Raw genomic sequence first — 16,932 nt, forward strand, 5'->3', positions numbered from 1 at the left:
AGCTCAATAGGAACAATGCTCCTTACATTGGTGGTCAATAGGAAGACTGCCCCCCCTTAAAGTGGTCTTTAGAATGCCACCCTTAAAGACAGCTAAAAAGATATTTGGTGTCATGCTGCTGGTTTTGCCAAGTGGTGCTGAACCTTAAACTCTGTAGGCACCATAAAATTGTTGATTCATCAGCCACAGGAACCCCTAGTGACTTCTGAAGGAACCCCAGGGTTCCACGGAACCCTGGTCGAGAATAGCTGCTTTAGAATATCATGATTTCTTACCAAGAAACATTAATAGGAAGATACTTTGCTTGGTTTGAACACCATGACCCACTTAACTAATCATCTGCTATTGACAGCCCAAGCTACTCCATGTGAAGCTCAGTGGATCTAACCAGATGACTAAATGTGTCCATAGACACACTTAGCTGAATAGGTTAACAATATCATGATTTCTTCCCAAGAAATGTTTGCCTGACTTGTTCTAGCACCAGAATCCACTGCATTTATTACATTATTATTATTTTTTTCCATTCAATCAGTTGAATGAAAATAAATGACCCGATTCCCTCATCCAAACTCTTGATGTCTATCGAATCCTGAGCTATTGTGTTCTGACCATGGTGAGATTTCCCCCCGGGAGCATACTATAGCTGGTGGCACTGATCGATCAGGAAAAATACCTCATAGGATAGTTGTACAGAAATTGATCATAAGATGTTCAACTTCTGTACAACCAGCTTGCCCATACATGGTTCTAAATTCCGCTGGTCTCTGCTAAATGACCGAATTTTAATCCATGTATGGCTTACCTTAAGTATATCCCATCAACTACATTAACACCTTAAATGAATCACCTTATTTAGGAGATTGCTCAACACTAGCTCTGTCTAGCCCTGCAAACAGGATGGTCTTACCACTGATAGATTTTAACACATGCACTGAAACAAAGTATTTTGTAAACTTAATGGGTACCAATTTATATGCTAAAGAGCTGACAACATACAAAGCATATATAAAGACAGACTTTAAGTGGCTAGTGTTGTCTTTGCAATTATTATGTTAAATTGAAAATAACTTTCCCAGGAGACTCCTCTGCATTTTAGGCGTGGTATGTTTTGGCATGCATCTCTATAGGAAGTGTGTTTTGCAGGACACCAATCCAAAGATGTAGCAAGAAGGAACTTTTGTACAGAAATGCAAAAGTGTGAATTCTAACCATTGCCTAACCAACAGAAAGGGATGGAAAAACCAACATTTTTCATTTTCCACAGAAACAGGAGGTGGGGGATAATCTTCCAATGGGGAAACATGTTCTGATAACAATTGTCTAAAGCCCCATACACACTATATGATTTTCTGCTGATTTTTTCCTTCAGATTTACCAAAAGCATGTAGTGCAAGGGCCTGCCTGATTGCATACAAATTGAAACGCCTAAGGCTTGACCTCATATTATATGGTTTTGGTAAATCTGAAGGAAAGAAATCAGCAGAAAATCTGATGGTGTGTATGGGGCTTAAGAGGAGATATTCCCTTGTTTTAAACACTAGGGATCCGCGCTATAGCGGAATGACGGCTACAGCGCGGACCTCCTTTGCCGGGACTACATCTATTGACGTCGTCCCGTGCACCAGCGGCCTGCGCTCCCCTGGAGGGGTGCGCGCGGCGAGCTCTGTGATCAGCGAGTCTATGAGACTCGCCTGATCACGGATCGAAGCAAGGGGTCGATCCCGACCCCTTACCACGTGATCAGCTGTCAGCCAATGACAGCTGATCATGTGATCACAACAGAGCTGATAATCGGCTATTTTCCTCCTCGCGCTGACAGCGTGAGGAGAAAAAAAAAAGCCGATCACCGGCGGCCGTGAGAGGGACTTCAGTCCCTCTCACGGCCAAGCCATCAGTGCCCACCTGCCCCCTGCCAGTGCAACATATATATAGTATATGTGCCACCCATCAGTACCACCCCTTAGTGCCCATAGTGCCACCCATCAGTGCCCATAGTGCCACCTATCAGTGCCCACAGTGCCATCTATCAGTGCCCACGATCTGCCTCAACAACAGTGCTGCACCTCATATGCCACATATCCGTGCCCATCAGTGTCATCTACCAGTGCCCATCAGTGCCGCCCATCAGTGCCACCTATCAGTGCCCATCAGTCCCATCTATCAGTGGTACCTATCTGTGCCCATCCGTGCCACCCATCTGTGCCACCCATCCGTGCCATCTTATCTGTGCCCATCTTTGCCCATCAGTGCCGCTTTATCTGTGCCCATCAGTGCTGCCTTATCTGTGCCTATCAGTACCGCCTTAGCTGTGCCTATCAGTGCCACCTTAACCATGCCTATCAGTGCCCACCAGTGCAGCCTATCAGTGCCCACCAGTGCCGCCTCATCAGTGCATTTCAATGAAGGAGAAAAATGACCTGTTTGCAAAATTTTATAACAAACTATGAAACATGATTTATTTTTTTTATTTTCTTTGCATCTTTTTTTGTTTGTTTAGCAAAAAATAAAACTCCCAGCTGTAACTAAATACCACCAAAAGAAAGCTCTACTTGTGGGAAAAAAATGCTAAAAATTTCATTTGGGTACAGTATTGTATGGCCGCGCAATTGTCATTCAAAGTGCATCAGCACTGAAAGCTAAAAATTGGTCTGGGCAGGACGGGGGTTTAAGTGCCCAGTAAGCAAGTGGTTAAAGTAGTTATAAAGGCTACAGTTTTTTTACCTTAATGCATTCTATGCATTAAGATAAAAGATCTTCTGTTGTAGAGAGCCCCCCCCCCCCATACTTTCCTTAGATCCAGCGTTGTGCAGGAGAGCAGCAGCTCTCTCTGCTCCCTCCGTCCTCACAGGGCAGATTGATAGCAATGGGAGGCATTGGCTCCTGCTGCTGTCAGTCAAATCATATGATGAGGGAGCAGGGGGCATGCATGAGCCCACACAATTGCCCCCATAAAAAGCGTCTTTCTATTGGGGCACTCACCAAAAAAGAGGAGCCAGGAACACCAGCATGGGACCCCAGAAGAAGAGAATTGGGTTTGGGCTGTAAAACTATTGCACAGAGCAGCTAACTATGACATGTTTATTATTTTATTAAAAACAAAAAAATAATGGAAGCATTACAATCAAAGACATCTCCTCTTACTTTCTGTGGTGTGTCTGGGACAGGAAGTGAAATCTCCCTGACATTACATATACAACAATATATAATTTCAACGGGAGTCTAAATTAGGGCTGTGGAAATTAAAGATTAATTCCTCAATTAATCAGTAATTTTTTTGATCGATCAAAAATTTTATTGATCGATCAAAATACCTCTCCGCCGGCTTCCGGGTCTTCAAGGAGTTCCATCGGAGATCCAGTGACGTCACGGACATCAGCGTCACCGGACTCCTCCCCCCTTCCCCAAGTGCCGCCGTCTGCTAGCGAAGGGAAGGGGGGAGGAGTCCAGTGACTTTGAAGTTCTGATTGAACGTAACCCCTACGGGAAAGGAGCTATGCATGACGTCACCCGCTGCTACCCTACAGAACTAACACGATTGTCAGCTGTACATGCTGTGTTTTTATCATCTTTATGTGAGTAGTTTGTGTTTGAACACAAAAATTCAATCTTATACTTAAGCGGTGAGCACTTAGATCTTTTCTTTCTACCAATGACTTGGCGTCCTTACTGAGATCTAAGGAGACGTAGAGAAGTTTATGGTCCGTGTTAACCCTTTTGATATCCACTTGCATGACCACCTGTTTGCACAGGGGTCCATGCCATAAGATGAGAGTGCTTAGTTAGACCAGAGATGGAGGGATTGTCAGGCTACTGTGAAAAAAAAAAATTACTTACGTCAGTGCTAGACTATGAATTGAAAACGTATTTATGTGAACTGTGAAGTTAAGTCATGGATTGTAGAAACGAACTAGTGTCGGGTGATTGTATATAGAGTATACCACATTTACCACTGACTAATGCAGAGTTGCAATGCAAGGAGATCAGCTAAAAGTAGTTGGATCTGTATGTGCCAAAAGCTAAAAACAAAATGTTTCCACAAAAGCTATTACCTCCATACTGTAGCAGATAGTCACTACATCAACAACTATTGTTCTATTGAGATAATTCTGACACCAGGTAGTCTGCAGACCCGATAGTGGCCATGTACACTAATGCAATACATAGGAGTAGCCTAATCTTTGAAAACAAGTTATTCAGAATCAGTAGTTAAATCAATCAAGCAAACAAGAGTTCATTTACACCAGAATACATACATTAATGCACTTAGTGCTGGCAGGCGTTTCAAAAGCAAACTGTTTTTTTAAAGGACCCTATCACAATTGTCATTGATGGCAAATTGCAGATGACTGTTTTAAAAAATACCGCAAGCATGACTTAATTTACAATGCACCCAACATACTGGCCAACTGCAAGCTTCTGAATAAATACAAGTGAATGTAACTTGCTACAAAATTTATTTTATGCATTGCATATTGTGTTAAAAATGGAAAAATAAAATAAATGGAGTATATGTACGTTTCCACATTTTGACTCTGCAGTACGGCAAGTACAAAAAAAAACACCTGTTGATATGCCAAAATCCCAGTGAGCTTCTGACTACCTGTGAGCTGACAATGCTGCCTCTGCTGCACTGAAATTCAAAACAGTATTGCTTACCTCCCAACTTTCTGACAAAGAGGGATCCTTTTTAGCATACAGTATATAGGCAAAGGACATGTCTCTGCCGCAACCCAGTTATGTTGACCCCAAAAATCTGACATGCAGAAAAAAACACACAAGTGTTTTTTAACTCTATTTTTTCTTTACAGTGCCTTGAAAAAGTATTCATACCCCTTGACATTTTCTACATTTTGTCATGTTACAACCAAAAAGGTAAATGTATTTTGTTTGGATTCTATGTGATAGAGTGATAGACCAACACAAAGTTTCACATAATTTATGAAGTGGAAAGAAAAATGATAATTCATTTTCAAAATGTTTTACAAATAAATATCTGAAAAGTGTGGCGTGCATTTGTATTCAGCCAGCTTTACTCTGATACCCTTAACAAAAAACTAGTGGAACCAATTGCGTTCAGAAGTCACCTAATTAGTAAACAGAGTCCACCTGTGTGTAATTTAAGCTCAGTATAAATACAGCTGTTCTGTGAAGCCCTCAAAGGTTTGTTAGAGTACCTTAGTGAACAAACAGAATCATGAAGGCCAAGGAACACACCAGACAGGTCAGGGATAAAGTTGTGGAGAATTTTAAAGCAGGGTTAGGTTATAAAAAAAAAAAATCTCACAGAGCACTGTTCAATCCATTATCTGAAAATGGAAAGAGTATGGCACAACTGCAAACCTACCAAGACATGGCATCCACCTACACTCACACTCAATCACCCTGAACACATCATCCCCACCGTGAAACATGGTGATGGCAGCATTATGATGTGGGGATGCTTTTCCTCAGCAGGGACAGGGAAGCTGGTTAGAGTTGATGGCAAGATGGAAGGCTCAAAATACAGGGCAATCTTAAAAGAAAACCTGTTAGAGTCTGCAAAGACTTGAGACTGGGGTGGAGGTTCATCTTCCAGCAGGACAATGTCCCTAAAGGACCCTAAACATACAGCCAGAGCTACAATGGAATGGTTCTCACGACCTGCTAGACAAGGTTATGCTGTGTGGCAGAGCTATGTGAATCTTTAGACTCGATAGATGGAAATAACTTTTTTTTGGTAGCTACAATATATACATTTCATATGTGTATTTAGCTGTATGCTTGGAGTGCAGCAATAAAAGAACCAGCATACATTGCAAGCTGGAGCACTGCATGGTTGTTTGTGGCTTAAGTTCATTTGTGTCTTAAAGTGGTTGTACACCCTGTACAACCACTTTTACCTACAGGTAAGCCTATATTAAGGCTTACCTGTAGGTGCTTGAAATATCTCCTAAACCTCCACGGTTAAAAGAGATATTTACGAAAGACCCGAGCACCGATGACATCGACACATGCGCACTTTAGAAAGGGCACATTGTGCCCTTTCTAATAGGGGTCACGTGACTCCGACCAGTCACAGAGCCTGAGTTTTTTTTTTGGCCCCGGAAGGAAGAGGGGCGAAGATGGACGCTCCCCGCTAGTGGGGACAACAGTGACAGAGAGTGTGGCCTACAATCTCATGACTGAGGGATAAACTCATTAGTCCCCTGCTACTCCTTTCATTGTGCACTCACAGGCTAGGGAACGATAAGACCTTTACATGAAACTAAACTGCTTTGGTTTCAGGTAAGTGACACATAATGGGCTACTATGTGATGCCCATTATGCTTTACCTTTGCAGGTAAATAAAGAGGAAGTAAAACCCACCAGGTTTTACTTCCTCTTTAATGATACTTAAATTTATGTTAATGTATTTAATTTAAAAGAAAATATAAGATAATTTTACCTTCAAACAAAACTTTAATTCAAAAAACGTCCTCTTGCATTCAAATTGACATTGCTGCTTGATGAGAAAAGTATGTAGGCTGCCAATAATTACCTCTCTATCTAGGAATGCTAATTGCCTGGCTGACATGCTTTGGCTTAAATACTTTGAAAGTCTCATTAACCAGAAATAAGCACAGGAATAACTAATTCAATTCAAAAATGTTTTTTTTTTTTTTTTGCTTTCATTTTCTACATGCTTGTTTCAAGTTTGTGATGTAAAAGTTTAGAAGTCAGAAAGAAGACAAAAACTAAAACAACCATACTTTTTTCCACAACACGTGTATTTTAATCAGGTACTTCTGATGGCCATAAGCAATCATTGATGTTAATCCCTGCATAAGTGACAGCAGGCTTTCGAATTCAAGATGGCGACACAGAGGAACAGGAACCTTGAGAAGACAGCTATGGACTACAATGGCTGGCAAGTGTGTGTTTTATAAGACAGCAGCTACAGTACTTGTAGCTGCTGAATTTTAATGTTTCCAAACCCAAGTGAAGTTCAGATGCAAAAAAAAAAAAAAAACATGTTTCAGATCTGTACAGCTTTTTTTGTTTTGTTTTTTTATTGATCTGAAAGCAGTTCTATTATAGCCAATGGGGGAGATTTACTAAATCTGGTGCACACAGCATCTGGTACAGCTGTGCATGCACACTGAACATTTTTGGATGTTTTTACAGCTGCTGTTTTTGTCTTCAGATGTTTTTTTTTTCTACTGCACACATAGGCTGTTATCAACTGTTTTTTGGCTGTTTGGCTTTTTTAACATTTTTGATCCCATTGCTTTAAAAAAAAGCTTAAAAATGCTACTGCTAAAAACCTCTGAAAAACACAAAAGCCCCGTACACACGAGCGGACTTTTCAACATCCAAAGTCCGTCAGACCGAGTCCGTCAGACTATCCGATCGTGTGTGGGCTGCAACGGACTTTAGCTTCGCAAAAGTCTGACGGACTTTAGAAATGAAGCATGCTTCAAATTTTCCCGACGGAACTCCGCCGGACCCAGTCCCCTTCGAAAAATCCGCTCGTGTGTATGCCACTCCGACGGACTAAAACCGACGCTAGGGCAGCTATTGGCTACTGGCTATGAACTTCCTTATTCGAATCCAGTCGTACGTCATCACGTTCGACTCCGTCGGAGTTTGGTGTGATGGTGTGTGTCCAAGTCCGTTCGGTCGAAAAGTCCGCCAGAACTCCGCCAGAACTCCGTCGGAACTCCGGCGGAACTCCTTTGGAGGTCTGTCGGACATAAGTCCTCTCGTGTGTACGGGGCTTAAAAACGCACTGCAAAGCTACTGCTTATTTTTATAACATTATAACGTCCAGTGTGCATGAGGCCTTACTGTCACATTTTAATTGAACAATCTGAAGTTAGAAGCTGATCCCCCTAAGTGTCCATGCACATAAGGAGGAATTTACACTAGAACGAACTGCTGCCAGAGCAGTTTACCAGCAGCCCCTCCCAACTGTGATAGGGGCAGTTTGGTGTGAGATTCAGCACCATGCACACAGCTCCATTTTTGTTTTTATACAAACTTTATTTGACATGTACATAAGTACACAACATTTGGGGACATGGTCTCGGCATGGCGGCATGAGGACTTTTGTTCTGAGAACTCCTGGCCAGTGGCTCACTTGCAGCATAAAAACGTTAACTTACCACACATTGCTGGTACCTACCAGCACCCCAGAGAGCCAGCAGACCAGACAGCCGATCCCTGCACACAATCCGTAGCATGGATAATTACCTAAAGCAGCACAAACTGTCCACCTCCAAACTGAAGAGCTGCGGGCAGGAGTTTTTAAATGTGGCCGCAGCTTCGGCCTCGTCCACGGCGTCCGGCCTTGCAGACTAGGCTGAAGCCACGGCCTTGCTTAAAAACTCCTGCCCGCAGAACCTCAGGACTGGCGTGGTGTCAGCGCCGGTCCTGGTGAAAAAAATAAGTCTAAAAAAATAGGTTTGCTGAAATTTTGATTTTGATTCGATTTGACCTTTCAACTCGTTTCAAGATTTAAATAGATTTTTTCCCCAGCCCTACCTCAACTCACCCATTACTTTGTTATGTCTGTTACTTTTAATAATACTTCTACCTTTAGGCATCTCCCTAGCCTCCCCAGAGGGCTCATTGACTGGGCTCTAGTCACCAATGTGGAAGGGTGGGTGCTCGATGAGCCACAGAGGTTACGGTCTCTGCCACAAATAGTGGGGAGGTCATGAAGCACACCTGGGGGCTTGGGGATGTTGTTTTCTGGGTCACCTGGTCTACATGACCAGAGTTTAATGCCTTAGATGACCATTTTTGTCACCTTTTCAGTAGATAGTTTTTTGGTTTTCAGAGTGGACTGGGTGTTTCTACAGGAAGCGCTCCATTCAGTCGGAATACCGAAGTCGATCCTGAACTGCATCTCAGCTTTATACACTAACCCCAGAGCCACAGTTCAGGTGAATGGGCTGGATTCTGACATGTTTGCGATTTCCAACGGCACCAGGCAGGGATGTCCACCTTGTCAGGTATACGCCCCTTCTTCCAATTCAAATGGGCCACCTGCTCGATCCAATATTTGGGAACCAGAATCCCCGCAAACCTAAAGGACATCTTCCCCTGAATTGTCGACTCTTCCTATGCAGACCTCAAGAAATGTGACTCCCTTGCTCTGCCTTTGTTTTGTTGCTGCAATGAACTGAAGATGAATGCAATGCCAAGACTCCTGCATTTGCTACAAGCCCTACCTGTTAAACTACCCCAGACTTTCTTTCATGCTGTACGTTCAGCGTTTATTCCTCTGGTGTGTCAAACATCCACGTATTGGTAGGGCATTGCTACTAAGGCCGAAACTGAGGAGAGGCATTGGCTTCCCAGATCCTGCTCTATACTACACAGCAACGCACATGACACGAGTGGTTGACTGGTGCCATCATGGGGATTTGAAGCTCTGGGTTACGCTAGAGCAGGAGGTGGCCCAAGCCCCATTGGCGGTCTGCCATGGGCAGGTAAGCAAATGACCTCCCACTTAACTATCCACCCACTGATTGGCCCTACACTCTCTGAGATGGAAAGATTCTTTTGTCTATCTTTCTTGACCAATTTCCCATCTACCATGACCCCAATTGTAGGACATCTGATATTCCCCCTGGGCTTATTGGACTCGGACTTTACCGGGCAAGCACCGAAAGGGCTTTTATGTGCCTCTTATTTTCTACGGCCCGCACTTCCAACTGAGACTTTAGTATCGGGACAGATACCTATCGCATTGGACATCTGGGAGAGCTAGGCAACTTTCTCACTTCCTCAGCTCTCTGCCCAAACATGCGCTCTTCCCTCGGCAACTCCACTCATTTGAAGAACTCTGATTGAACTCTCTCCAGGTTTTAAAAAACTCTGCTGGACATACAAGCTACCACAGACCCTCCTTTCTTGGCTAAGTGGGAAAGAGACTTACAAACCACATTTACTGAGCCCCAAAAAGAACGCATACTTTTCTTTGCGCAAACGTCATCACTCTGTAGTAAATACCAGGAAATTTCCTACAAATGAATCACACGCTGGTACCGCATTATGTCTATTTTGGCTAACATACAGTCAGGTCCATAAATATTGGGACATCGACACAATTCTAATCTTTTTGGCTCTATACACCACTACAATGGATTTGAAATTAAATAAACAAGGTGTGCTTTAACTGTAGACTTCCAGATTAAAAACAACTGTGGTGGGTGACCGAAGAATTCTTTCCCTAGTGAAGAAAACACCCTTCACAATAGTTGGCCAGATCAAGAACACTCTCCAGGAGGTAGGTGTATATGTGTCAAAGTCAAAAATCAAGAGAAGACTTCACCAAAGTGAATACAAAGGGTTCACCACAAGATGTAAACCATTGGTGAGCCTCAAAAACAGGAAGGCCAGATTAGAGTTTGCCAAACATCTAAAAAAGCCTTCACGGTTCTGGAACAACATCCTATGGACAGATGAGACCAAGATCAACTTGTACCAGAGTGATGGGAAGAGAAGAGTATGGAGAATGAAAGGAACTGCTCATGATCCAAAGCATATCACCTCATCAGTGAAGCATGGTGGTGGTAGTGTCATGGCATGGGCATGTATGGCTGCCAATGGAACTGGTTCTCTTGTATTTATTAATGATGTGATTGCTGACAAAAGCAGCAGGATGAATTCTGAAGTGTTTTTCGGGCAATATTATCTGCCCATATTCAGCAAAATGCTTCAGATCTAATTGGACGGCGCTTCACAATGCAGATGGACAATGACCTGAAGCATACTGCCAAAGCAACCAAAGAGTTTTTTAAAGGGAAAGAAGTGGAATGTTATGCAATGGCCAAGTCAATCACCTGACCTGAATCCGACGGAGCATGCATTTCACTTGCTGAAGACAAAATTGAAGGGAAAATGCCCCAAGAACAAGCAGGAACTGAAGACAGTTGCAGTAGAAGCCTGGCAGAGCAAAACCAGAGATGAAACCCAGCATCTGGTGATGTTTCTGCGTTCCAGACCTCAGGTTGTAATTGACTGCAAAGGATTTGCAATCAGGTATTAAAAAGTGAAAGTTTGATGGATGATTGTTAATCTGTCCCATTACTTTTGGTCCCTTAAAAAAGTGGGAGGCACATATACAAACTGTTGTAATTCCTACACCGTTCACCTGATTTGGATGTAAATACCCTCAAATGAAAGCCGAAAGTCTGCAGTTAAAGGGCATCTTGTTTGTTTCATTTCAAATCCATTGTGGTGGTGTATAGAGCCAAAAAGATTTGAATTGTGTCGACGTCACAATATTTATGGACCTGACTGTATATCCCAATCAATTTGAACGTTGCTGGTGCTGCGAGCAACATCTGGGCACTATTCTCCACATTTTTGGGGAATTTCCCAAACGACTAAATTTCTAGCAACTAGTCCTTTGAATCATTCACAAATTCATAGACATTTCCCTAACCAACAACCCTGCTGCAATGTTACTAAACCTCACTCCCATGTCAAGAAAGCTGTGGTGCTACTAAACCTCACTCCCCTGTCAAGAAAACGATACCACAAATCTCTTTTCTCAAAACTTCTCAATCTTGCTAGAGCTTGCATACTGAGCCAATGGAAGCAGCAATCTGCCCTCACAGTGGCCCAATGGTTTGCAAGGGTTAATGATATTGAACGGATGGAAGATGTGACTGCTACGATTCGGGATAAATCTGAGGACATAAGACCAGGTTCTCAGAAGAATACCTCCGCTTTACATAGTCTGGCCTTATTGATTGTCAGAACCTTTAACTTTAAACCTAGCCTTCGCACTGCTTGATGAGCTGCGGGTGCCCCTCATCCCCTAGGTGGGACCTCACTTCCTCCCTTTCCTATAGACCCCCCTTCTTTTTTCCCCTGTTTTTTTTCTCTCCCTCTCTTTCTTTATTTGCCTTCCCCCTCTATTTACGTTCTCCCATGTAATTCAAAAACTGGTATGTTTTGACCCCTGTGGGATACCCCTGCATTACTTTTCCCCCACATACTGATAACTGTATTTTCTTAAGGATAACGGGACTTACCCCTATTGAAATGCAAGTGAATATACAAACCGTCTACACAGATCCCTAGTCTAGGTAGATACCCTGCACACCTACAGCTCTATTCCCTTGTAATTACACTGAGAGTCCTTACCTTTTAGTAAGATGCAGTTATACGCTGATCATTTATATGCTACATTGTTTGAATCACCTGTTCTGTGATGTTATCTTTTCATTGTATGTCGCATACCACTAAATGTAAAAAAATTAAAAATAAAAAAAAGTACAACATTCATGTTGCTGTACAGTGGCATGCGATTCAGTACAATGCACTGCAATAAAATGCAGCATGTCTGCATTTTATGGCAGCACACTGCAGGTCAGCTCTGCATTGCAGTGTGATTGAGAGACACAGAAAACAAAGACCTTGCGGTGGGAGGTGTTTTACACTACAATAAAACACCTGTCCCCACACTATGTGTGAATTTGCCCTTACGGTGTTGTTTAGATCCATAATTTAGAACCAATTTGTATTTAAAAAAAACACCCAAATTCTGTATTCGAGATGAGCATTTTGGAGTATTTTATGTTTATACATTTGTGAATTATACAGTGAAAAAAATACCACGCTAAATCTATATATTAAAAAAAAAAAAAACACATCCCAGACCATGTCTTAGGAGACGAAACGTGTCAAGGTTTTAACGCTACTCAGGCCATTGCATTCCACTACTTCCTGCTGGATCTTGTAACAAGGCGTTTTTACTTTGGATATGATGTAAGTGTTCTACCTGTTAAATAAATTCTACAGCTACAGTTTTACACTATGTGGAAGCTTTTTTTATTTCTATGGTTCAACAAAATGCACAACACAACATAACACTGTGAATGGTGATCTGTCACGAGGTTAAGACATGAGACTCTTAGCCCCCGTACACACGGTCGGACATTCCGACAACAAAATCCGTCGTATTTTGTCTGACGGATTCTGTCCGAAACTGGTGTTGCATACACACGGTCGGACAAAGATGTCGGAAAATCCAATCGTACGTAACGTTTAGAACCCAGCTCTAAAACGTTGTCCGTCGTATATTCCGACGGAAACAGTCCGATGGAGCCCACACACAGTCTGATTATCCGACAACACGATCCGATCGGACATTTTCCATCGGAATGTCTGACCGTGTGTACAAGGGCATAGAGCTGCCGTCAATATACTTTGTATTGACAAAAACATTGTTGCTACAGTATCTGTGAGCATTATCCCCGTCCGTGGTGGATTTTCACACATGAGTGATTGATACAGACAGTAACACTGCTACTCTTAATTACTGTGATCACACAGGGATTCTACCTGTTCCTTTTTTGGGGGGCTTTCTTTCCTATATGAAATGGGCTTTTCATCATTATTTTTATTATTTCTTTTAGCACATTGCACTTTAGGCTGGGTTCACATATGAGCACATGGCGGCTCACAGTAGGAGTCTGGTGCGTCCTTGTTCACTGTTTCAGGTACGATTTCAGCCTCAATATTTGGATGAATTCAGACCTGAAACAGACCAAAAGATGCAGAGGGCTCCTGTGAAAATAGTACCGGAGCCGCTACGGAAGTATGTGAACCGGCCTGCACTAGAGCTGCTGCGGAGGTATGTGAATATTCTCCTGCTGTGTGAATTGGATGCGCGGAAATCCGCATCCAATTCGCACTAGTGTGAACCCAGCCTGAAAGTATATTATGATATACACTAGATAAGATACATCAAGGTTTTCAATTTATTGCACTTTTCAGAGCTGCACTTTTATATCATACATTTGTGAATGCATACAAATACATGTGAATTTGTACAAACAAAAGTGTAATCTAGTGGGTTATGCATATACATCTAAAAAGAAAATTGACTGATAGTAGTAGGATCCAGCAAAGATATAAGTATTTTATTTACTGGATGCCAATGTGCATGAGCTCTTAAATCATCAGATCATTTGTCTGAATGATCGCTCTTAAATGTACAAAGTTTGTCTTGAAATCCCCTATTTCCTGATGTGGCTATTTTAGGTCTGTGGATGAACATTATCCTGAGCCAATAAAAACAGGCATCCAAAGGCTCCTTTTAGCCATTACCAAAAAGGATCTGTCGGCAAGAACTGAACCAACCAAAAAGATAAAGCAATCTATATACAGTGGTATATGCTGATTGAATGGGATGCCACTTTAATTTCATTGCTCTACGCTGATGACAACAAAAGAAAGTCCCATGAATCAGAGATCCAGAATAATTGTCTAATGTTATTGGCACTAAAGGAGTTAAGTGAAAGGAAGCCCATATAGGCTCTAGGACTTCCCATATGGTGATTTACATTCCAAAGAGACAGACAGGTCTACGTTGAGGAGTGAGCACTGCACAATACCAGCACAGTGATCTCTCAGCCACTGCACACATTCCTGGGCCTTTTCTGGCTAGGAGCTGCTCTGTATATAGAATCTTTTGGGAAAGTTTACACCGCAGGCTGTGCACACAGTTGTTAGATGATGGAACCTTCATTAACATATTGGTTCACTCTTAGCCCCCGGTCACACTGGTGTGAGTTGTCATAAGCTGCACTCTATTGTAGGCAATGTAACTGTTCAAATCAGTACAACGCCGACTTTGTGGTGCCACGTCCATTTGAAAACGTAGTTCCTGCATCTATGCATAAAGTCGCACAGATGTCAGCCAAGTAGCACTGCTTTGGAATTGTGCGATTTCAAGTGAAGACACACAGTTTCAAAGCCGCATTTAGTCTGAACCTAGAATTACTGTTGAATAGGAATTTAGGATTACCCAGAAAAAAAAAAAAAAATTCCAATGCTTCCTGGAGGTGAAGGTCACATCCCTTGCTTCACTACAGTCATATAGCATATCTAGGCACTCAAAATCTTGCAATAGGCTGCATAAGTAATAATAAGTGCATTCTCATGTAATTTTTTACTCCCAGCTCTGCTGAAAGACACAGTGATCTTGCAGATAAGAGAAAGCTACCATTGTCCCCTGGAAGTGTTGGGGGCTACGGTAAGTCCTTTTTTTTCCCCTGCCGATCGGTTTGCAAATGTTTTTTTTAAAACCATATGTGTTGGGAGGCAGGGTGCTTGCTAAAAAGCAGACCTTCTATTTGGCAGGTCCACTTTGGCACCTTAAGACTATGCAAATACAGATTTTCAAAAATCTGGAGCACTGCCAGTATTTCATTATAAAGGTATGCTTCTGCACTTTATGGTGCCAGTTCTGCATTGTTTTGTATTACCTATACCTAAAACTTTATTTTTATTTATCTTACATGCACACAGATATGTTGCCACTGACATACTGTATATGCATTACTATATATATATATATATATATTTTTTTTTTGTACAGTTGTATTAGGTAGAGTGCACCTGTGTCGCACCTTAACGTACGCGTGTACTTTTCAGCAAATGTATAAACTACTGTCAGGAATCAAAGTTGTTTGTTCCTGTAGGTACTGTCACAAATCTCTGCAATTGTCCTGGGAGCCACAAAAACTATGACTCTAATGCCGTGTACACACGATCGGACTTTCCGACAGGAAATGTTCGATGTGAGCTTGTTGTCGGAAAGTCCGACCATTTGTATTCTCCATCGAACATTTGCTGCCAGAATTTCCGCACACAACTGTTTGAGAGCAGGTTCTCAAATTTTCTGACAACAAAACTTGTTGTAGGCAAGTCCGATTGTGTGTACACAAATCCGTTGGAGAAAAGTTCACGCATGCGCTGAATCAAGCAGAAGGAGCCACACTGGCTATTGGACTTCCTTTTTCTTGTAATATGTGTAGGTCACCACGTTCTCACATTTGGAATTTTTGGCCAACATTTGTGTGACCGTGTGTATGCAAGACAAGTTTGAACCAACATCCTTTAAAAAAAATCCACGGTTTTGTTGTCGGAAAATCTGATCGTGTGTATGGGGCAGAATAGGCAAATCCTGGCTTCTGCAAAGAAAGCTGAGACCAAACTAGTCTCCTCCTGCAGCTATCAGTTAGTTCATTAATGTGATGGGAATGTGATCACTGATGACCAGAGAGCTATGAAAAGAGGTGGGCCAGCTCATGACTTTCCTTGCAGAAGTTGAGATCTGGATACAAGGGATCCCCAGACTTTGGTCCCCTTTATAAAGTACTCTACTACAGTATAAGAATTTATGTTTCCCTGTATTATAATTTATTTTGACAAGTTCTTACATAGTAACAGGTTACATTCTGACAGCCACCTGGTTTGACATTGAAATTATTTAAAATACTTACAGATTCTCAAATAATGATATGTTCTGACACAGTGATGCGTTCTTCCAGTTCTGTCATATGAATTTTATTTTCTACATATTTACTGTTTATCAAATGTGCCCACTTTTGCTGGTCAGCTGTTATATATATATATATTGTATTATTTGATATTAGAGCAATAGCAAGTAATTCTGATTGTCTTGAGTCCTATGTAGAATTTCTGGACAGCTTTTTTTGTGCAATAGCAGCCGTCTCTGACTTTTTTATGGAAAATAAGGAACAATGCCATTGATAAAATTTTCTCCTGCAAATGCTGCCTTGCTGTCATGCTAATCCAGTGGATTCAGTTATTTTCGAGTCAAACATGCAGATCAAACAACAAAAGAATAGTAACACGGGATCCTCATTAGCATAGTGAGAAACATTTATTGACCAATTAAAATAGCACACTTACAAGTAGGATTCTTCACATTCAGCATAAAGATTGGATGTGGACACTGCAAAGCTGTTAATGTGCATCAGTAGCTTTTGCTTTCCAAGCTGGCATAGGGAACCAGATTTGACAGCTGTCAAAAAGCCGCCACTGCTCGGTGTCCTACATCTCTAACGCGTTTCAAAGGAAACCTCAAAAAGTTTTTGACAAAGATTGATTGTTCCTTTGAAACGCATTAGAGCTCCC

Source organism: Lithobates pipiens, unplaced genomic scaffold, assembly GCF_037356315.1.
Source record: "Lithobates pipiens isolate NorthernLeopardFrog02 unplaced genomic scaffold, aLitPip1_a1.2 Scaffold_3, whole genome shotgun sequence".
Lineage (NCBI taxonomy): Eukaryota > Metazoa > Chordata > Amphibia > Anura > Ranidae > Lithobates > Lithobates pipiens.